At 46.0% G+C, this 24,160-nt stretch overlaps 1 long non-coding RNA gene across 1 annotated transcript; it reads right to left on the bottom strand.

Annotated features, from left to right (window-relative positions):
• Positions 1-2,208: 2,208 nt before the first annotated feature.
• On the bottom strand, positions 2,209-19,488 carry LOC113880788. Its single transcript, XR_003507831.1, has 5 exons — positions 19,248-19,488; positions 18,087-18,238; positions 17,445-17,603; positions 2,348-2,489; positions 2,209-2,249 (listed from the first exon to the last, which is right to left on the bottom strand). It is a non-coding gene; the product is annotated as an uncharacterized LOC113880788 (long non-coding RNA).
• Between the last annotated feature and the right edge of the window lie 4,672 nt (positions 19,489-24,160).

Below are 24,160 nucleotides of genomic sequence, written 5' to 3' on the forward strand. Positions count from 1 at the left end.
TTCACTTTCACTTTTCACTTTCATGCATTGGAGAAGGAAATGGCAACCCACTCCAGTGTTCTTGCCTGGAGAATCCCAGGGACGGGGGAGCCTGGTGGGCTGCCATCTATGGGGTCGCACAGAGTCGGACACGACTGAAGTGACTTAGCAGCAGCAGCAGCAAAACCTCCAAGAAAACCAGACTTTTCAATACATGAGCACAATTACCTCCTTGTCAGTTCAGTATTTTATAGAATACCTACACTCCCCAGCCTGTTCCCAAATGAGGAAACCGTGAGCCACAATGTTACATGCAGGGTTATATAAAATGAGATTCTCTCCCCATAAGTGGGGAGGAAGCACAAGTTGAAAGAACAGGTAGCTGTTTGATGTCAACTGCGGAAACAAAAGTCTTCTAGGACAACTCAGATTCTTGTGAAAAACGATTTGTGACAGCAGGACAGGCGATGGCTGCCCGCCTCTCCCTCTTCCTGTTCCTCTTCTGTCGGGTCACCACAGGCACACAGGAGCAGGCAGAGCAAGCAGCAGTGGCCAGGGAGGTGGGCTGGCTCAGCTCTGGCTTGCAGGGGGTGCCAGACCAAAGCCCAGGGCTCCAGCTGGGATTCTGGAACAAGACCGAGTGTCATTAGCTCTTTTCTGAAGGCAAAAGCGTCCGGATGAGGTGACAGGAGAGCCAGGTGGCTCCGTCCACAGAGCAGAGGGGGCTGGAGAGGCCTGCTGGCACCGCTCTGCCTCCCTGGACTCCGGCCAAGGCCTCCAGCCACAGCCTGAAGCCTGGTGAACCACTAAGGGCCGGCGGGAACCGATGCTGAAGGGCAGGCTTGGGGTAAAGAGCAGCTTCTCACTTGGAGGGGAGAACCTCCTGCCATTTATCTGGCCTCCTGGGCTCCCTAGCTCAGTCTTTCCCCATGGCCCCCTGCCCGCCCCTCTCAGCCCTTCTCTCCCTCGAGAAGCACCTGCGCTGGGGGATACAACAAAGAGAGACCACCACGGGGGCTGGAGTCCGGCCAAGGCCTCGCGGTGGTCCTGCGATGGCAGCCTGCTCATTACCCACTTCAGCTCAGGTGTCAATCTGGTTTAATATCAAGGAGAAAGTGCAGGTGAGCCGTGGGCATCCAGCGTTGGCGGTGCAGCCTCCCCCAGCCTCTGCTGTCCTGGCCACCAGGTCGCTCCTCTTTCTGAAGCCAGCACCCTGTCCTCAGCTCCCACTGATGGCCCAGGGGCATCCTCACAGCTGCCCTGGAGCAGAGGGACAGACGGTGTCAGCCGCGGGCCACCTGCTTCAGAGCCCCTGCATGCCCCCTGTGCTCAGCCAGGTTCCTCTGCCGTGAAAGCGGCCACCCCTCCAGATTCAGCCTGGCACCTCTCCTGTCCCTCTGCACAGAAACAGCCTGATGCCAGCCAGCTCCACAGGCCTCGCACCGGTGCCTGTGCTCGCCCTGCTGTATCCATGCTGCGGGGGCTCGTCTCTGTTATGGAAAACTCTTAAAAGCAGGGGAGGGAGTCTCCCAACTCTAAGTGGGGAGCCACCAGCACACATGCGGCAGGTCTAGCGCATGTGAAGGATGCAGAGCAGGACCTTGAATGTACTAGTGCGTGCAAGGAATCGTCACTTTCCTTTTTCTAGTTGTCATTATGTTTTCACCCTCATCCGTGTTCAGGTGTCAATGAAAAATAAATAATAAAGAAAAAAACATACAAAAATAACAAAATACATTAAGCAAAGGTTCCCCTGTTTGTGTATATCTGTCACATCTCTTTCACAATTTATACTCCATGAAGACAGAGACTGTTTCATTTGGTTTGTCAAACATAGGTGTTAATATATTATAAACACCTGGTCAAAAACCAATACGAAAGAGAATTTAGAAATGCCACCTCTGCAAAGGAAATTCTTCTAGGTAAGTATCCAGATCTTTTGTTGAGTCAGTAATCTGTGGGAATAAGATTTTCAGTAGTGTTCAGCCTGAAATTCCAAACCAGTATAAATATTGATCAATTCAATTCAGCCACTCAGTTGTGTCCGACTCTTTGAGACCCCATGAACCGCAGCACGCCAGGCCTCCCTGTCCGTCACCAACTCCCGGAGTCTACCCAAACCCATGTCCATTGAGTCGGTGATGCCATCCAACCATCTCATTCTCTGTCGTCCCCTTCTCCTCTTGCCTTCAATCTTTCCCAACATCAGGGTCTTTTCAAATGAGTCAGCTCTTTGCATCAGGTGGCCAAAATAAATATTGATAAATCTCCTGAAATGAAAAGACTGTGTTACAAACTAATTCCCTTCCACGCCAAGGTACATGAAAAAATGCTATAAAAGAGAGAGAAGAAGACATCACTATGTTACCTTTCAAGGCTAAAATGCAAGGAGAACTTGCCATAGCCCCAAGTCCAAATGGTCTTGCAATTTCAGGGCCAGTAGTGGTGGGCAAGGACAGTAAGACCATCTGTGATGGGAATGTGTGGCAGAAAGAAGCAGATTTACAAAGCTGTAACAATTTGAACAACGAAATAAGCAATGATTGTAACAGATTAGAGCTCATTGAATCAAATAGGAGTTGATGAGTCCATACTAATAAAAGACATATATATAAGAAGTGAAAGCTCTTTATTAAAGTAGAATGCCAACTCATAAATACAGAATAAAGATGGAAACCTCATGGTGTTGACACTCACACTGAGAGTGCAAATGCAGTGCACTAAGCCTGCTGGCACCTTTACACACATCAACACAACAGCTGCAAACCACCAGCTGCCCACTCTCCCCGTCAGGCACACAGTCATGAACAAAGAAATGTGACACCAATGACAAGTGATGTCAGTTTCTCTCAAAAATAATCTTGATAAATGGGGGGGGGGGCGGTGGGAAGGTATCAATTTCACTAAGTCTGGGCCAATAATACACGTCCTTTACTATTGCGTGAGGTGGAATGAGGGGGCTGGGTGAGGCACGGGCACCTTGTGCTGAAGGGTGATGGTCATGGCACCGAGGAGCCTGGTGCTGGATGGGGTTCGGGGGTGGAGCTGGCCAGCTTTCTCACGGACACCAGTCTTATTTGAAAGAATTTATAGACAAATTCGCACTTTGGGTATTAGGGAGACATTTTCTCAAAAACTGAGAAACCAAGCCTGAAGCTTCAAAGGAAATAACAGAGCAAGAGTTCCCAATGAGAAATTTCAAGCTTTTCAACAAAAACTGGAATATTGGAAAACTTGAATCTGCCACCATAAGCTTGTCTGTTTCCCAGTATCTAATTACTTCTGTAATGAGATCAGTGGTGATAGAAACTGATGTGATATTTTGGTATTGTAACATGAAGTGTGTCAATATTTGAAAAACTTCAAACTCAAGAATCCAGTATTTTCCAAATGACCAAAGTCACAAAATGTGACAAAACAATACAATGGTAAAACATCTATTCGAACTGCAAGATAGAAAAATGGATTTTAATGTAACAGACTATAAAAATTTAATTGATGTTTCAAATTCCACATTGCAACTAACCTTTTAAGAAATTACTGATGTTGAGTTTTGGTGTAATATCGAAAAAGAAGACCTGTAATTTTCCAAAGTAGATATTTATTAATAAATACTCATCCTTTTTGTGGATTTTCTGCAAACATATCTGCCATAATAGCATACTACAACAAATCAAAGAGGTGTGCAAAAATACAAAACAGAGCCACTTTTCTCACTAAACTTTCTTTCGAAATATTATTTTTCCTAAAATTTTTCATTTATGGTAACATGCAATTAGTTTATTATTGTTATTTTAAATGAATTAGTAAATAGGTTAAAGGTTTCCTACCTGTAATTTCTTCTTCAATAAATACTGAGAGTTCTAAACCATATTAACAAAAGCTCTTTGGAGCCCTTAGTAAGTTTTAAAAATGAAAGGGGAGGACATTCCTGGTGGTCCAGTGGTTGAGAATCTACCTTCCAGTGCAGGGGACGTGGGTTTGATCCCTGGTTGGGGACTAAGATCCACATGCCTTTGGGTAACTAAGCCCAGGCGTTGCAACCACTGAGTACGCTCACTCTCGATCCCGTGCCCAGCAACAAGAGAAGCCCCACCCACTGAAAACAGAGAAAGCCCATGTGCCTCAGTGGAGAGCCAGTGCAGCCAAAAAATAAAAATAAAAGGAGTCCTGAAACTTAGAAGTTTAAAAGTTGTTGCCTCGGGGAAAAGTATGCTTTAGGAAAAGGTATTTTCTTTCTTGCTGATTCCTCAGAAACATTGATCTGCTAACGATTTGGAACTCTGCAGAATTCTGGGAGAGAGAGATGGCCTATTTAGCCTCGCTCAGCCTTATCTGACCCCACAGACCCTGTCTGTGAGCTCACAGTGTGAGCATCTCCCCACAGACAGAAACAGTGGAGACAGGAGCACAGGCTCTGCCACGAACTTGCCGTGTGGCCCACACCAAACCCTAACACTTTGTAAATCCAAACCTAACACCCTGCGCAGCGGCACATCAACACTCCCACCTGCATGTGACTTGGACTGAGCTGTCTTCCCAAAATCACACGTGGACGCCCAGGACCTGAATGAGGGGGTCCAGAGAGGCATCATTTGGGGATGAGGCCTTTGGGAGGTGGCTGGTTTAGATGGGATCCTGAGGGTGGGGCCCCCATGGTGGATTAGTGCCGTTATAAGAAGAGTCACCAGAGACCTGGCTTCCCCGCCCCCACTCATGAGCACAGCCAGAAGGCAGCCATCTGCTGCCACGAAGAGGGCTTGCCAGGAACTGAATCTGCTGGCACCTTGATCTTGGACTTCCAGTCTCCAGAACTGTGAGAAACAAATGTCTATTGTTTCAGCCTCAAGAATGTGGTGTTTTGTGACAGCAGCCCTAGCTGGCTAAGACACACACGCCTATGATGAGGACTGGCAGCGCTGTGCGATAACATACATGAGCTCCGTGTCCCTGCTCAAGTGAGCGTCCTCAGCTAAACTCTTTTCTAAATGTTTTAAATGCATTTTTAATCAGAATAACATGTACACGTTTTCTAAAAACCAACTAGTGAGAGACACTGATAAAGAAAACCATTGTCCCCGCCTACATTCCCCCCATCAGCCCTGCTCTCTAGAGCAACCTGATTCAATCATTTCTGATTCGGCTCTGCAGTTGCCTCTGATATTGCCTCCAATAACAAACTCACTGAGCTATTTCTGGACTCATCAGCTCTATGTATTATCCATTAGCTCTCTGTTATGCTGAATGATGGTTTTGTTTTCCTATGTACTCAATATCTTTCTCCATAACACATTCATCTACTATATACAAATACATATGTATATGAAATATAAGTGTATAATACGTTTTCAATGTATCTCTTGTTACTTTATAAATTTAAATTATATCTTTACATCTCTATTTCTTCTTTCACTAATTATAGGCATGTTGCATTTCTCTCTTTTCAAAATATAATACCAACACTCATTTATTAATCAAAGTCAAATGGAAAATACATCTGCTCTGATTTGTAATTTAGGCTCCCTAGCTGTCAGAGATGGAGTAGGCAATGGCACCCTACTTCAGTACTCTTGCCTGGAAAATCCCATGGATGGAGGAGCCTGGAAGGCTGCAGTCCAAGGGGTCGCTGAAGGTCGGACACAACTGAGTGACTTCACTTTCACTTTCACTTTCATGCATTGGAGAAGGAAATGGCAGCCCACTCCAGTATTCTTGCCTTGAGAATCCCAGGGACAGGGGAGCCTGGTGGGCTGCCATCTATGTGGTCGCACAGAGTCGGACATGACTGAAGCGACTTAGCAGCAGCAGCAGCAGCTGTCAGAGATGGTAAGCATCACCTGGGCATCTTGTTTTCTTTCTGTCTTAGTGTTTTTTAGGTCTACTGCAAAATGTCTATTGTCTCAGTGGTGAGAGCTGTTGAAACCCAGACTGCATCTGTGGCCAGGCTCTGTCACAGCATCCGCAGGGCACCTTCACAACATCCATGGCCTGCACCTTGGAGAAACTTGTGTGTGTCCCAGGAACCCTCTTCTCCCATGTCTGTGAAGACGTGATCTTTCCAGGGCTGAGAACTGTTATCCTCCAGGAACTCTCTTCAGAGATCTCCCAACATGGACCCACTGTCTCCTGGACCCCATGGCTTCTTTTCTTATTTGGTCCTTGTTTTTGCCATAGCACAGCCTTGCGGTAGCTTCCCAGGATAGACGCAGAGGAGTAAATGTGGACGTCCTGCCCTGCTAATGAACATCTTTCAAGGGCCTGGGAAGGAAGGGCCTTTGCCTTATATTGACGTGATTGTGTGTGTTTACAAATTCTTCAAAAATTAGATACTTTAACAGCAATTGTTTAGGGCAACATCTCTCTTCTGCCTGCCCTCTCTCACATTCCCCACCTTCCTGAATGCTGGTGAAAGTGTTAGTCATTCTGTCATGTCTGACTCTTTGCGGCCCCATGGACTGTGGCCCACAAGGCTCCTCCTGTCCATGAGGTTTTTCAGGCAAGAATACTGGAGTGGTAGCCATTCCCTTCTCCAGGGGATCTTCCCAACCCAGGGGTCAAACCTGGATCTATGGCATTGCAGGCAAACACTTGTCTTCATTTGCTTGTATGCAGCGGCTTGTCTGAGCCACCAGGGAATCCCCTTGTGTCAGTGGAGCTGCCTGAATGCACGTTTACAGTGTGGCTCAGGGAAGCTGAATGGTGGACACTCTGAGTTGCTGCACCTCCATTTCCAGGCAGAGCTGGGTTCTTGCAAGCCAGGAGCAACCCCACTCACCATGTCCTCTCTGTCTCCATCAGGCGTCACCCCTGCAGGGCCTGAGGTTATGTCCCAGTAGGAACACTTATTTTCCTATATTACCAATCAGATCAGATCAGATCAGATCAGTCGCTCAGTCACTCAGTCTTGTCCGACTCTTTGCAACCCAATGAATCGCAGCATGCAGGCCTCCCTGTCAATCACCAACTCCTGGAGTTCACTGAGACTCACGTCCATCAAGTCAGTGATGCCATCCAGCCATCTCATCCTCTGTCATCCCCTTCTCCTCTTGCCCCCAATCCCTCCCAGCATCAGAATCTTTTCCAATGAGTCAACTCTTCGCATGAGGCGGCCAAAGTACTGGAGTTTCAGCTTCAGCATCATTCCTTCCAAAGAAATCCCAGGGCTGATCTCCTTCAGAATGGACTGGTTGGATCTTCTTGCAGTCCAAGGGACTCTCAAGAGTCTTCTCCAACACCACAGTTCAAAAGCATCAATTCTTCGGTGCTCAGCCTTCTTCATAGTCCAACTCTCACATCCATACATGACCACAGGAAAAACCATAGCCTTGACTAGATGAACCTTTGTTAGCAAAGTAATGTGTCTGCTTTTGAATATGCTCTCTAGGTTGGTCATAACTCCCTTCCAAGGAGTAAGGCGCAGGAGGGCCTAGAGGAGCTATCCCACGTTGAAGACCAGGAAGGGCGGCGGTAAGGAGATATCCCTCATCCAAGGTAAGGAGCAGCGGCTGTGCTTTGCTGGAGCAGCCATGAAGAGATACCCCACGCCCAAGGTAAGAGAAACCCAAGTAAGATGGTAGGTGTTGCAAGAGGGCATCAGAGGGCAAACACACTGAAACCATACTCACAGAAAACTAGTCAATCTAATCACACTAGTACCACAGCCTTGTCTAACTCAATGAAACTAAGCCATGCACGTGGGGCAACCCAAAATGGGCAGGTCATGGTGGAGAGATCTGACAGAATGTGGTCCACTGGAGAAGGGAATGGCAAACCACTTCAGTATTCTTGCCTTGAGAACCCCATGAACAGTATGAAAGGCAAAATGATAGGATACTGAAAGAGAAACTCCCCAGGTCAGTAGCTGCCCAATATGCTACTGGAGATCAGTGGAGAAATAACTCCAGAAAGAATGAAGGGATGGAGCCAAAGCAAAAAGAATACCCAGCTGTGGATGTGACTGGTGATAGAAGCAAGGTCCGATGCTGTAAAGAGCAATATTGCATAGGAACCTGGAATGTCAGGTCCATGAATCAAGGCAAATTGGAAGTGGTCAAGCAACAGATGGAAAGAGTGAATGTCGACATTCTAGGAATCAGTGAACTGAAATGGACTGCAATGGGTGAATTTAACTCAGATGACCATTATATCTACTACTGCGGGCAGGAATCCCTCAGAAGAAATGTAGTGGCCATCAAGGTCAACTGCAAGTCCAAAATGCAGTACTTGGATGCAATCTCAAAAACGACAGAATGATTTCTGCTCGTTTCCAAGGCAAACCATTCAATATCACAGTAATCCAAGTCTATGCCTCAACCCAGTAACGCTGAAGAAGCTGAAGTTGAACGGTTCTATGAAGACTTACAAGACCTGTTAGAACTAACACCCCCAAAAGATGTCCTTTTCACTATAGGGGACTGGAATGCAAAAGTAGGAAGTCAAGAAACACCTGGAGTAACAGGCAAATTTGGCCTTGGAATGCGGAATGAAGCAGGGCAAAGACTAATAGAGTTTTGCCAAGACAATGCACTGGTCATAGCAAACACCCTCTTCCAACAACACAAGACAAGACTCTATACATGGACATCACCAGATGGTCAACACTGAAATCAGATTGATTATATGCTTTGCAGCCAAAGATGGAGAAGCTCTATACAGTCAGCAAAAACAAGACCAGGAGCTGACTGTGGTTCAGACCATGAACTCCTTATTGCTAAATTCAGACTTAAATTGAAGAAAGTAGGGAAAACCATTAGACCATTCAGGTCTGACCTAAATCAAATCCCTTATGATTATACAGTGAAAGTGAGAAATAGATTTAAGGGCCTAGATCTGATAGATAGAGTGCCTGATGAGCTATGGAATGAGGTTCGTGACATTGTACACGAGACAGGAATCAAGATCATCCCCATGAAAAAGAAATGCAAAAAAGCAAAATGGCTGTCTGGGGAGGCTGTACAAATAGCTGTGAAAAGAAGAGAAGCAAAAAGCAAAGGAGAAAAGGAAAGATATAAACATCTGAATGCAGAGTTCCAAAGAATAACAAGAAGAGATAAGAAAGCCTTCTTCAGCGATCAATGCAAAGAAATAGAGGAAAACAACAGAATGGGAAAGACTAGGGATCTCTTCAAGAAAATCAGAGATACCAAAGGAACATTTCATGCAAAGATGGGCTCGATAAAGGACAGAAATGGTATGGACCTAACAGAAGCAGAAGATATTAAGAAGAGATGGCAAGAATACACAGAAGAACTGTACAAAAAAGATCTTCATGACCCACATAATCACGATGGGGTGATCACTGACGTAGAGCCAGACATCCTGGAATGTGAAGTCAAGTGGGCCTTAGAAAGCATCACTATGAACAAAGCTAGTGGAGGTGATGGAATTCCAGCTGAGCTATTCCAAATCCTGAAAGATGATGCTGTGAAAGTGCTGCACTCAATATGCCACCAAATTTGGAAAACTCAGCAGTGGCCACAGGACTGGAAAAGGTCAGTTTTCATTCCAATCCCAGAGAAAGGAAATGCCAAAGAATGCTCAAACTACTGCACAATTGCACTCATCTCACACGCTAGTAAAGTAATGCTCAAAATTCTCCAAGCCAGGCTTCAGCAGTATGTGAACTGTGAACTTCCTGATGTGCAAGCTGGTTTTAGAAAAGGCAGAGGAACCAGAGATCAAATTGCCAACATCTGCTGGATCATGGAAAAAGCAAGAGAGTTCCAGAAAAGCATCTATTTCTGCTTTATTGACTGTGCCAAAGCCTTTGACTGTGTGCATCACAATAAACTGGAAAATTCTGAAAGAGATGGGAATACCAGACTACCTGATCTGCCTCTTGAGAAATTTGTATTCAGGTCAGGAAGCAACAGAACTGGACATGGAACAACAGACTGGTTCCAAATAGGAAAAGGAGTTCGTCAAGGCTGTATATTGTCACCCTGTTTATTTAACTTATATGCAGAGTACATCATGAGAAACGCTGGACTGGAAGAAACACAAGCTGGAATCAAGATTGCCAGGAGAAATCTCAATAACCTCAGATATGCAGATGGCACCACCCTTATGGCAGAAAGTGAAGAGGAACTAAAAAGCCTCTTGATGAAAGTGAAAGTGGAGAGTGAAAAAGTTGGCTTAAAGCTCAACATTCAGAAAACGAAGATCATGGCATCTGGTCCCATCACTTCATGGGAAATAGATGGGGAAACAGTGGAAACAGTGTCAGACTTTATTTTTCTGGCCTCCAAAATCACTACAGATGGTGACTGCAGCCATGAAATTAAAAGATGCTTACTCCTTGGAAGGAAAGTTATGACCAAACTAGATAGCATATTCAAAAGCAGAGACATTACTTTGCCAACAAAGGTTCATCTAGTCAAGGCTATGGTTTTTCCTGTGGTCATATTACCAATAGGAAATAACAAATTCTGATCAACCACAGCGAAAGGACTGAATGTTTCTAATTGCTCTGTAAAAATAGTGTAAGACTTTTGTCATATGAAGAAGCAATCAAAAAGTATGAGGAAAATGAGGTATAAAAGTATAATAGAAATCAAAAAAAAAAGTATAATAGAAATCAGTCAATGAAATGAACTTTTTCTGGACTTTATAATATTTAAAGCTAATATTTTATTTAGTTGTAACTTCTTGTATGATTCTAAGTAACTACTTACTTTGTACCTAATTATGGAGTAGCAATTTTTTAATGTTTTTCTTAAAGAGAGTCCCCTAGGTTGTACAGACTTCAGGTCCTGCCAAAACTGAATCCATCATTGTATTGCAAGTAAATTTTCTGAAGCCTTGCAATTCTGAAAATAACTCATATTTGACAGATAACATGGCTAAGTAAGAAATTTTGGTTTGAATTTTTGTTTCTCAGATGCCCAAAGGCATTGAATCAGAAGAGAGTACCATGTTAATTCGTTTCCCTCGTTTGGTAGAGTGGGGTGGGGAGTGGGCAGGATGGACAGTCCGCTGGCCTACACTAACCACAGCCACACCTATTATTAAAATAGAGATTCTTTTGCACCAGTTGGTAGATGGTCAGCATCCTGTGAGCCCCCACCCCTACCCCAGCATGTCCCAGCACCTGCAGCCTCTCCTCTTTGATCTCTAAACCTTTCCACCATCCAAACAGTTAAAGGGCCAGCAGGGTCCCACCTGAAAGTGCTTCCAGAAAATCCATTCTGATGGGCCAGTGCCCAGGCCATACCTAGTGTTAAATATGTTGAATCCTGCCCCTGGATGGTGGGATTTTGTTGTTACTGTTGGTATTTATTTTACTCTGGAAGCCACTAATATTTTCTTTTGTCATATGAGTTCTGAAATTTCATAGTAATGCGGGCTGTATAAGCCTCTTTCTTTTCACTGTGCTGGGTTCCCCACCGTGGAGATCTTCTCCTATCAGGCCAGAAATTGCCCTGATCCCTTTTCTGCAGGAAGGCTTGTTTTAATTGTAATCCATGTTCAGCTTGCAATGGGATTTTAAATTCTTTCCTTAGGGAATTACCCTGAGACTGAGGCTCTAGTTTACTTCCAGAAAACACCATGCACTATTAGGCAGGAAGCTGGGTCCTCCTATGAGGCCCCCGTCCTGCCCACCTGGGTTTGATCCCTGGGTCAGGTAGATCCCCTGGAGAAGGGAATGGCAGGCAACCCAGTCCAGTATTCTTGCCTGGAGAATCCCATGGACAGAGGACCCTGGTAAGCTACAGTCCATGGGGTCACAAAGAGTCTGACATGACTGAGCAACTTTCTTTTCCTTTCCACCTTCTCTCTAAAGTTTTCACAGATGCACACACACCCCCATCCTTGCCAAACAAATGTCTCACTCAGCCAGAACTTCACCTTAGTCTGCATATGTAACTCTACCTTCAGCTACCCTCACGCGCCTGTCCCTTCTGGGTTCCAAGCCCCTGCACTTACTTGGCTGTGAACACAGCACGGGAGGAAAACACGGTGGCTCCGTGGTAAAGAACCTGCCTCAATGCAGGAGATGAAAGAGGTGCAGGCTCGATTCCTGGGCTCCCCTAGAGAAGGAAATGGTAACCGACTCCAGTATTCTTGCCTGGGAAAGCTCGTGGACAGAGGAGCCTGGTGGGCTCCATGGAGTCACAAAAAGTCAGACGCTACTGAGCGTACACACACACACCATTCAGTTGGAGACAATGGGAAGAGAGCTGGTTCTTTGAAGGGCACAACATCTCCTTGGGTAAAAAGGTCTAAAAGAGAAGAGAACCAGAGCCTTGAATATTTTTCATGATAGGGCCTTAATTATATTTAAGTTTTGATGAAACTTTACATCTGAATTTCTGAAAAGTTGGATTAGTAAGAGCCTTTTACTCTGGTTTTACCATCAAGTGTGATTACAGATTCACCCCCTTTCAGCCCACACATGACCCAACTTTAAGGTTAAAGAAGGAGGATCAGGCAAAGGGATCATTTCACATTGCACCAAGTGAAAGAAACTCACAGATTGTAAAAACAGGAGGCTGCCGGCACTGCCAAGGACAGTGGCCATGATCCCCCCATGATTCCAAATGGTTTAGGCCTCAGAACTTGGAGGCCAGCCAAGGAGAGTCTGTCTCTCCACCCCAGCTCCCACCCCTACAGGCAGGAGCCTTGACCTGGCCTCTGAACCACATCCCAAGGGCTGGGCCCAGGCATGCCTCGTTGTTTTGTCTAAGTTTGATCAGGAATGAGTAGAAGGCCCAGCAACTACCTTCTCCCTAGATAAAAACACTTCATCAGCTTTTGTTTGGCAAAGCAGGAACATAGAAAAAATCGACTTTCTTATCCCTCTAGGAGCAGCTCTGCACCCCATGCCCTGATCTCTGTCTCCTTTGCTCCTTATCCTATGTTGGAAGTCTTGGAGCTCAACTGTTTGACAGGAGAGCAGGGCCAGTTAAATGTAAGGCTCAAATAAAGGTTTGAATATCTAGAGAGATAAATCAGGGATCCAAATCTGACCTCTGTTGCCAGAAATTCAATATCCCTTTGTGTCAAAACTAGAATATTTTAAGAATCAAGTTACCAATTATTTATTTATTTTCTTTGATATAAGAAATTAATGGAAATCTTAAGAGAGAAACTAAAATTTTTAAAAGGCCTCAAATCATGGAATTTGAGGGTTTTTTCAATTATAAACATAATGCATATAGAAAAATTACAACAAAAAACTTTAAGAGCTAATTTTCTTGGGTCTCTTCTGTGTGTACATGTTATGAGACTTTGTTTAAAAAAATAAAACTTAAAGTTTAAAAATTTAAATTAAAAATTTTTTAATTTAAATAAAAGTTTTGATCATCCACCAAAGCCCCTGTTTTTTCTCTTTGGTTGCACCTGCCATCTCCAGCACACAGCCTTTAACTCTTGATCCAAAAGTTGCTGTTCTAATTCCAGCCATAACATCCACATTCCGGGCAAAAAGGAGACAAAGGCAGGAAAGGGTGTGCTCCTGTTCTGGAGGACACTTCTCAGAACACCTATATCCCTTTGGTGCCCTGTACTCACAGAGCCATGCTCTCTGGGGGGTGAGGTCTGTTCTCATGGCCACATGCCCAGCTAAACACCCTGAGTTCATTTACTGTAGAAAAATGAGAGAACAGACGTTGGATAGTACCTTGGAATTTGGAGCAAATTCCAAGGAGAATCTTTGTTAGATCAGCAAAGGAATGAAAGTGAATACACAAATTATAGAAGTCACTCTACATAAGAAAAGAAGTGACTTGAAGTCTGGGAAGACAGGGCTGAAGCCAGCTCAGCTAGAGGCCCAGACAAGCAGACTTACAGGTGGAGTGATGAGGCTGCTGACTCCAGGAAAGAGTTCCGGGGGAAAGAAAAAACTGTAGAGGATTTTGTAAGAAGGGGTTTGCCAGGTTAACTCTCTACACCTCCATGAGTGTTGACATGGTGCAGAGCTGACCTGATGCAGTGAAGAAGTGCATCCTGGTTTTCAGGAGGCGTGCAGTTGGGGTGCAGCAAGGCATAGCTGCTGGAAACACCAGAGTTTGTGTGTTTTCTGAGGGAGTAATGGACACGTGCTGGGAGAGATCGCTGAATGGAGAACTCTCTCTAGGCCTAGTCCCATTGATGAAACTGTTGGAGAAGACTCTACTGCTAAGTCACTTCAGTCGTGTCCGACTCTGTGTGACCCCATAGATGACAGCCCACCAGGCTCCCCTGTCCCTGGGATTCTCCAGGCAAGAACACTGGAGTGGGTTGCCATTTCCTTCTCCAATGCATGAAAGTAAAAAGTGAAAGTGAAAGTGAATTCGCTCACTCGTGTCCAACTCTTAGTGACCTCGTGGACTGCAGCCTACCAGGCTCCTCCATCCATGGGATTTTCCAGGCAAGAGTACTGGAGTGGGTTGCCATTGCCTTCTCCAGGAGAAGACTCTAGAGAGTCCCTTAAACAGCAAGGAGATCAAACCAGTCAATCCTAAAGGAAATCAACCCTGAATACTCATTGGAAGGACTGATGCTGAAGCTGAAGCTCCAATACTTTGGCAACTTGATGTGAAGAGCCAACTCATTGAAAAGACCCTGATGCTGGAAAAGATTGAAGGCAGAAGGAAAAGAGGGTGGCAGAAGATGAGATGGTTGGATGGCACCATCAGCTCAATGGACATGAGTTTGAGCAAACTCCAGGAGATGGTGAAGGACAGGGAAGCCTGCCGTGCTGCAGTCCATGAGATCACAAAGAGTTGGACATGACTGAGTGACAACAACAGCAGTGATGAAAACAGGATATGGAGCATTTCTGCAGCCCACACTGTCCACATGAGTGTTGGGAGATTCCTTCTGGTCGGTCATGGGGTCCAGAGCATCCGAGGGGCTGCTGCCTAGCATCCCAGTGTGTGCGGCCACCTTCCTGGAGCTGCAGACAGTGGACAATGTGAGTCCACATGCCTCTTACCCCTCCCTCCTGTACTGATGTGGGGGGGGGGGGAATGAGAGGGAAATGTATGATCTAGAACTAACTTCCTACTCCCCTTACTAACAGTGATGTGAGTCAACGTTTCCTGGGAAATTGGGGTAGGGTCTTCTTCTGTTATCACCCTACAGAGCTGTTGTTCATCTTTGTCATGGATCCTCATGAGTTTTCTATTAGAAGAAAGGAAAGAGTGTTTGTTTTATGCATTACGCATCCCGCAACCCAAGGGCAGGAACTGCTGGGTAGTGGGGGAGAGTATTCTAGGTAGAAATAACACGGGAAAAGATGGAATTAGGAAGACAAAGCCCCAGATCAGGAATTAAGAACAGACTGATGGCATGGAGTGCAGTGAAAGGTGACTCTTAGGGAGATCTAAGACTCTGCTTGGGTGCTAGCTCGTCAACTAGAAGCAGCCGCTCTCCTGGGTGCAGGAACTGAGGATAAGAACACATCGATTAGCTAATAATGTTGGCCCCACAGGTGCAGAAAGAGAAGAGGCAGGGAAGGACATGAAAACCTCACCACAAACCTGAGACAAGCATGCCTGGGGCCTTGGAGACACGAGAGGAATTCTGCAATCTATCTGAGGAACTGACCTTAGAACAGACACCAAGTCCGTCTCGTGACTGCAGGGTCCTGGGCTGCACTGGCCTCAAAATTCAGGGCACATCCCCCTCTCTTAACAGGAGGTGGTGGGGTGGAATGTAATCCCTGGGACTGTCTTTGCCTTAGGAAAGCAAGGAAGAGTCAGGGCTCGTACAGGAGGGACCACAGTGACCTGGGAGGTGGAGGGATGTCTTCCAGCTGCTTACCTGAGTGACAGTGATGATGATGACACTGAAGAAGCAAGGCTGCTCTGAGAAGTCGGCAGGAAGGAGCAGAAGGGGACACAGATAAGGACATGCATTTCCAGACTCCCCCCAGCATGGTCTGCATTTCCCCACAGCAATTGGTTATGGGGGAGCTTTCCTGATCAAGCTTCAACTCTTCACGTGACCCAGACATTTGAGAGGTAGCTTTGTATTGCGGTCCACTGTCCTTTTGGTGAAGGAACTTAAGGCCCCCTGGGGTCGGGCTGATAGCACGAGGTGTCTGTTTATTTATCTGGCTCTGTTGGATCTTAGCTGTGACGTGTGGAATCATTATTGTGTCACTCAGGGTCTTCTGTCGTGGCACACAGACTCTCTAGTTGCGGCTCGAGGGCTCAGTAGTTGCCGCACACAGACGTAGTTACCTCATGGCATGTGGGATCTTAGTTCTCCAGTCAGGAATCAAACCTGTATACCCTGTATTGCAAGGTGGACTCTTAACCACTGGACCACCAGGGAAGTCTCCCTAAGTCTTCTTCTCAAAAGGTGGTATTTTTGGATGCTGCTAAGCTGCTAAGTCACTTCAGTCGTGTCCGACTCTGTGTGACCCCATAGACAGCAGCCCACCAGGCTTCCCCGTCCCTGGGATTCTCCAGGCAAGAACACTGGAGTGGGTTGCCATTTCCTTCTCCAACGCATGAAAGTGAAAAGTGAAAGTGAAGTCGCTCAGTCATGTCCGACTCTGTTTGACCCCATGGACTGCTGCCTACCAGGCTCCTCCGTCCATGGGATTTTCCAGGCAAGAGTACTGGAGTGGGGTGCCATTGCCTTCTCCATTTTTGGATGAGATCCATGAAATTCCATGCATTCCTAGCGATTCTCTCTCACACCCCAAAGTAAAGCGGTTTTTATTGTCCTGCCTGTGTCTGTGGATCTTATATATGCCTGTAAACTCTGACTGGGGGGGGTCCTCAAATCCCCTGGGCCATTTCTCAAAGGCTCGGGACCTGCCACAGAAAACCTTCCCCTGAACCTGTGCTGACCATTCAGGCTTCCTGAAGGATATGTTCAAAAGACCCCTAAAGTAACAGTATGACCTTAGAAATGTAACAGTGCAAAACTGTTACATTTCAATTCTATTCATCCAAATTTTTTCTGAGGATCAACAGTGGTTTCAGAGGTTTGGTTTCCTGTCATCAGATATCAACTCCCTGATACTGGTGGAGTACCTAGAAAAGACTGAAGATTTATTGAAACTAAGATCTTTTCAAATGAAAAGATGAATAGAATTCCCTGTTTTAGTGGAAGTCACCCCCCTTTTCCAGTGCCCTTTGGGACCCCGTCAGCATTCTGGGCCTCATCACCCATCTCCACAGTGACAGTCTTTCAACCTCAATCCACATCCCCTGCCAGTTCCAGTGTTGGCCTGGAAACTGGTGTGAAGAAGCCTGCTTGCTTATTTGCTCACTAATTATAAATAAAGCCCAGATGTTTTGTCTAAGGGCACGGTGAAAAAAGTGACCTTCCAGCCTCTGATGTCTAACTGGCCCAACTGGGCCATGTGTTTTTGAGTTCCTTTATTCCAAACATCCTATCAATTTCCTCAAAGCTAATTTTCCTTGAGCCTGCATTCCACAGTCCCTCCATGCCTGCCCCCTGGTAGACACTGCTTGGTTCATTTCTCATAAACTCTGATACCCACCATCCCCGCTCCCTCTCACCTGGACCCCACATCTCCGTATCAATGTTCCGTGTCCGAATGCAGCAGGCCACATCTCATCCATTGGCTGGCCACAGTTTCATTCTCTCGCTGGCCCCTAAAGTCATTTGACTTTGTGATCCTGGTGCAGTTAATGGAGAAGATATCCAACAACACAGTCCTGGAGAAGCCAGCCACCAAGGGGGTGAACAGCGGAAAGACAGTCAGCGAAACAGAAGAAACGGTCAGGCAGCTTCGCAAACATCAAAGGAGAGGAAAATTTCAAAACGGTAACATTTTTTTTCAGTGGGACATCATGAAGCTATGGACTGAAAGTGTCTACTGTATAATTTTATTAAGTGGGCAGCTAGGCAGGGACACAGAAGAACTGGCGCAGAGGAAAGCTGACAGGCCAGACCAGTAGGCAAGTGACACATGAAGGTCACGACAGAGAGGATGGAACTTGGAATCTAGAAGCGCTCAAGCCGGCCAAAAGCTGGTTCTGCCGTTTGTTACCATTTACTAGCTTTATGATCTGGGCAAAACAGCTCTGTTGTCCCTCAGTCGCCTCTTTTGCGAAATGAGTGTAATGAGGTCTTCCTCAGAAGGTAGTGGTGAGAGTGAAATAAAACAGCATTCAGCAAGTGCTGGTGTCATGCCTTACCTTCAGCGTCTTGTTTTCAGTGTTATATACATTTCACCTGTTCACAGAATCATCATGTGATGACTTTTTTTGGTAATTTCAGCAGAAAATGGGCTTTTGCCTCCTGTTCAGCCTACGCAGTAAAGTGGTTTCAGATGCAAACTGTCCTGCGCCTGCCAATAACAACGGCCAGTCAATTCAGAGGGCCGGACGCCCCGCCTCTTCAGCAGTTTGAGATCCTCTCTGCTCCCATCTCTCTCCCCCTCGGGTCCCACCCACATCTCACAGCCCTCTTTGTCTTCTCCTCAGGCTGCCGTGTCCCTTCTTGGACTCTAAAGGGAACTTACCTCTGTTTCCAACCCACACGCCTCTCAGCTTCTCTGAAAGTCTTTACTCCCCAGAGATTCTATCCACACTTGTGGCTTCACTTATAATTGCCTTGTGGAAAACACCCAAACAGGTACCTCCAGGCCTCTTCCCTCTCCCAAAATCCAAATGCACATCAGCTGCATGTATAAAGCAAATCTAATATCACCCTCCCACCCCAGCTTCCCCTCAAAGAGCAGCAAGATCCACATTTCACCAAACTTGCAGCATCACCACTGGCCCATCCTCCTGTACACACCCGCCTGCCAGGCCTGGTGGATTCCCCTGCCACTTCCCCTGCCACTTCCACGTCAGTCCCTATTGGACTTGTAATCTCACTCACAACCTTTCCAACCTGCAAGATGCAGAGGAAGGGAAGGAGCAGGATGGGCAGAGGGAGGTAGGGGAAGGTGATTTTAGTGAAGATGCTCCTAGCACCCCCTCGGATTTAGCAACCTTGGTCTGAATTGACAGCACCCCCTGCAGGTGAGCCTGCGGGCCCAGGCCCAGTGCAAACAGGAAGTGCGGGCCCAGGCCCAGTGTGAACAGGAAGTGCTCTTGATGCTTTGCAGGCTCACCCCACCCAGAGACCCAGGGGGCACGGCCAGGCCCTGGAACCAGGTCTCTAACAGGGCACTGCCCTGTTGCCCCACGCTAAACTGATCAGGGCCTTCCTGTTCAAGCACAAGACTATGCCCAGCAGGTCACCCATGGTCCAGGCACCAAGCCTCTGCTCTCATACTGACTCCAGTAATCTCCCAAACACTGCAGGACACTGGCCATCTCCAGCCCAAGCTAGTAGCCAAAAGCCCTCACCCGAGCACAGGTCCTCTTGGGTCGGTCCTCCTTGCGCCCGGCATCACCCTGGGCAGCTTCATGCAGTCTCATCTCATTCCCATGAAGGCCCTGCAAAGTGATCTAATTGTCACCAAGTTGAGCAGCTAGAAGGCGCAGGGAAGCGCTTCATCCCAGCTGTCTGCCTTCTTCCCTGGGAACCAAGCTTGGAAGCAGTGCCTTGTTTTAATGTGACACGTTGCTCTAGAGAAGGAGTGAGTCCCGTGTGTTCTGCCCATTTTATCTCAGCACAAAGGGCAGTGTGTTCCTCTGCCTGGATGACAAGGACAGAACATTCAGTGGCCCCTCAGGGGCTTAGCCAACAGTGATGCTTCCCTAAATCTGGTTTTCAAAAGAGCTCCCCCTTGTCCCAGCTCTATCTAGTCCCACTTTAGAGTACATCATGATGTTTCGTATCTTTTTGTAAAAACCACATATTCAAATACTCATTCTCACAATCCACGAATGCCGTATCCCTATATTGTGTTAAATCTTGACACACTTCCAGTAATGCCTGGAGTAGAAACCGTTACTGAAAACATTCCCGGTCTCATGGTGCCCTCTGCTGGTAGAGCACAGAACATACAGCACAAGGGATCCGGGCCTCCCGTCTACAGGTGCTGAGGTTGAGAGCTCACTCAGCAGTGAAGAAGCTGAATTCCAGCCCCAACTCTTCTGCCGATTGACTCACTGGCATCCTGTCAGTGATGCCCCTCCTGGGTCTGTGCTGGAATGAAGAGCTTGAACTGGTGCTTCTACAGCCCTGCCTTCCTGGATATCAAGGGAACGAATCCAAGGTTTGGGAACCAGACCCTTTCACAACCTGCTGTAGAAGCCATAAAACTTCCTGAGCCACAATAACTTCAGGTCAATAAAATATCTCCTAACTCATCTTGACTTTTCAGCTTCCTGAGGGAACAGAGAGAAACCGGGGGCAGAGGAGGGCGGGCTGCTGAACCGTCCATACGTTGCCCACAGGCCCTCCGTCCTTCCCACAGTCCGAATCCCACTGCTCTTCCTGGGCCACGGCTATTCCACCGCTGCTCTTTACTTGTTTCCCTCGTAGGTGTGAAGGTTGTGCATTATCTAAAACATGGGACTCTTCCTGCATGTGAGAGCCATTGACAAGCTGTCCTGGAGACAGCACTGGGGTTAGTCTCTACGGGGGAGCAGGGCGATCCCAAAGGCCAGAGCCAAGCTTCAGCTCTGCTTCTGCCACGTTCCAGCTGGGTCCTGTGTCTCCACTTCTGAATTACTGAAAAATAGGGGTTTACTGAGGACCAAATGAGAAATGAATACAAAACTGCTTCATCAGCCCTGAAGAACTGGGCACATAGATGTGATCATTACACTGTGAAGCCATCAGATAACCTGGCATAGTCAGGCAGTAAAGAATGACTCAAAGTAAACTGAAAAAAATCCAAATTTATGCAAAAAATAAATGAGGAGCTCTTCAGTACTAATAGCAAGATTATCTCAGGGCATCATTTCCCAAAATAAGACTCCCTTGAGATTCTCCAAGGGGAAAAATGATTGCGTGGGAAAACGCTGTATTTCCTCCAGGGATATTCACAATGCCTGTCAAATTTTGCTATGAAATTTGTCAGTAAAAATGTTCAATTTTTAGAACTGTTTTGGATTTTGAATTTTTAGATAAGGATTTGTAAACCCGTATCAAAATCTATTTTCAAAAACCTTTCATGTTGATATATGGTAAAACCAGTACAATATTGTTAAGTTAGAAAATGAAATTTTAAAAAGTCACATAAAAAAATAAAAACTTGGATTCATTTTGATATTTGTCAAAACTAATACAATTATGTAAAGTTTAAAAATAAAATAAAATTTAAAAAAAAAATAAAATAAATAAAATAAAATAAATAAAATAAAATAAAATAAAAACCTTTCAATCTGACTTGCTCCTATGTTTCTGGTCTCTTCAGAAGAAATGACTTCTAGATTGTTTTAGTCCATATTATTGTCAGTAATTTAGTAATCAAAGTAATCCTACTAACTAGGGTTGACTTAGGACTAAATTACCCAATGCAAATATACAAAGTGGTTATCTGTAAGTAGGCACCCAAGGGCTTCACGCGTGTGCTGTGATGGAAGGATTCCTTCCAGCTGCGGTCACTAGGAGGGACATTGCATAGAACAGCACTGCCTGAGGAAGGACTCAGACCACTCCTCACACTGCTATTCTGAACCTCAGATTAGGACTAGTGATCCGACAAGCGTAAATTAGAATCACAGGATAGACTAACTGAACTCAGGACTGACATGGAACATGTAGGATGCATAGGTATGTTTAACTGAAAGATTATCGTAAGAAAGTCCTGGGAGAGACCCTGGACACGACTTTAGCTGGGGCAGGCAGAGTCATGTGTGAGTAACAGCGTTGAAAGCTTTTGGCAACAGACCCTCTTTCTTGCTTTTGTTGGTCGTCCGCGGTGGGCCCACTGCCCCCCTGTTCCATGCTCTTTTCTCTCAAACCCAAGGAAATGCTCCGTTCAGACAAGAGACCACGCTGGTCCTAGCCCTTCTGCTTGGAATGACTTCTGCCACTTTTTCTCACCCTTCGCTGGCCACAGTCAATCCCATGCTCACATCTGTTCCATGTGGTGGGGTCTACAATCCTTGGTGGGAGGAACAGCGAGTATTTTGAGCAACAAACAGTTTGCCACAGATACACAGGGTGAGACTGGCTCACAGTCTCAACTGAAATCTCTTCCCTTAGAATGTATTCTATTTGAAAATATTGCAAACAGGACAGAAAGCAGAGACAGCTCTAATATTTAAGTATGAGTACACTCATCAAGGGCAAATAATAAATTCTATTTTAAAGCCTGCATTTATGTTTTATCTGCTGCTGAACAATCAGAGTAAATAATCCTACTTAACAATTTCCCACAAAGTTTCACTCTTCAAAGCAGCAATATCCAGAACTCTATGAAGGTGAGAATCCCTTTTAAAGAGGTTACTTAATGGGTGATTTAGACAGAAGGTGCTGCCAAACAAGGTGATTCTTTTTCTTTTTTGTTTAGTATTCCATCTGCAAATGACTGGATGATGCCTTGCAAGGACATGCCTTGTCTGTCCTGCTCCACCACAGAGGTGCTAAGTGATCCCCAGTACTAACAGTCAAGGGAAAAGATGCAGATGCTGATTTTGTCAGCAAAATGAGGTTAAGATTTGGGGGGAGGTACTACAGCCCAGGGAGTAACTGGATCTCGAGGGCCCACCGCCTTCTTAGGCACCAGGAGGGCCCTGCCAACCTTCTCAGCTCCGAGTTCCCAGCCCTGTGGAACACAGGTCAGAGACAGGCTCCTACCACATACTCTCAGCCCAGATTTCTACTCCAAAGTATTACATATTTACATGTTAAATAAGTCATTATCAGGCTGGAATTATTTCTTCTTTCTCTCTTCATTTATTTCTGGTTGTGCTGGGTTTTCATTGCTGGCAGGCTTTTCTCTGGTTGTGGCACTCGAGGGCTACTCTGTAGCTGTGGTGCACCAGCTTCTCACTGCGGTGGTTTCCCTTCTTGCAGGGCACAGGCTCTGAGGCACGCAGGCTTCCACAGCTGTGGTGCGAGGGCTCACTAGTGGATTCCTGAGCACAGGCTCAATAGTTGTGGTGCGTGGGCTTAGTTGCTCTGCGGCATGTGGGATCTTCCCAGACCAGAGATTGGCAGGCAAATTTTTTTTACCACTGAGCCACCAGGGAAACCCTGGGATTATTTCTTCTTATTTTGAATACATTGAAAAGGACATGAAGGAGTGTGCTAAATCATCTTTATGACAGAAAGAAAATTTTCCTAGGAGAATGTGAATGGCAACTAAGATTGATGGCATCTCAGTAGTCACATAAATGAAGACCCCAAACTCAAGTTTATTTTGCTTATTATAAAGGAACATCTTTAAACTCAAATTTATTTTGAAAGGAACATCTTGGTAGGGAAAGCAAACTTATGCAATGGTAGGGAATCTACCTTGGACCAGAATAAACAAATGGAGGAAAATACTTGGGGGAAATACTGCTTATTTTTACCTGATAGATTTTCACTGTGATTTTGTTTTTCATATAATGTCGCTCTATAACCCTGTGAAGATTATTTTACCTCTGTGTGCTGTAGTTTCTCTATCAGGGAAAGCAAGAAGCCAAAAAAGATGGGATGAGTCAGAGGCTGCTTCCCAGTCCCAGTTCCACCACTGACTGCAGACGCGCAAGTCCCTGTGCTCCCGTGCAGGACCCATAGCACCAGGGTCAAGCAAATATCAGCACATATGTGGATCAAATGAGAAAATAAAACTGAAAGTCCTCCAAAAATTAAAAAGTAGTGTACAAATGATGGCAGCTTCATCTCACTCTCCCAAATCCTTACCAGATGGGACTTCAGCATCTGTCCACTCATGAAACATCTTCAGTTTTAGGCCTCGATGCAGTGATCATTAGGGTAAACACAGCCCTCAGGGTGCTGTGAGCCATGGAGGAGACACACATCAATGTAACCACACAAATACATCTGTGATCCTGTCACACAACCTCTTTTTGTCCATGTTCTTACTCCCCAGTCAGCTCTAACACCACGTGATCATCTCCACAGTGGTCCCACTCCCTTCCCCCACAGCAGGGGGCAGGAGCCCTGTGTGTGACGTTGTGTAAAATCTCCAGCCCAAGGTGATTATAAAAAGCACATGGAAATCAGTTCATTGTCATTGGACTCTCTGAGATAGGACACCCCGTACGTGTGCCTGGGTGGGTAGGCCATGTTGCTACAGCATGGTGCCCCAAGCATCTTACCTTTCTACCACTATCTCCGGCTGGGGGCATGGTTTCCTTGTTGTAGACAAACTATCTGTGCTCAAAAACCCTAACTCAGCCCTGGTCCTGTT

The sequence above is a fragment of the Bos indicus x Bos taurus genome, chromosome 22 (genome assembly GCF_003369695.1).
Source record: "Bos indicus x Bos taurus breed Angus x Brahman F1 hybrid chromosome 22, Bos_hybrid_MaternalHap_v2.0, whole genome shotgun sequence".
Lineage (NCBI taxonomy): Eukaryota > Metazoa > Chordata > Mammalia > Artiodactyla > Bovidae > Bos > Bos indicus x Bos taurus.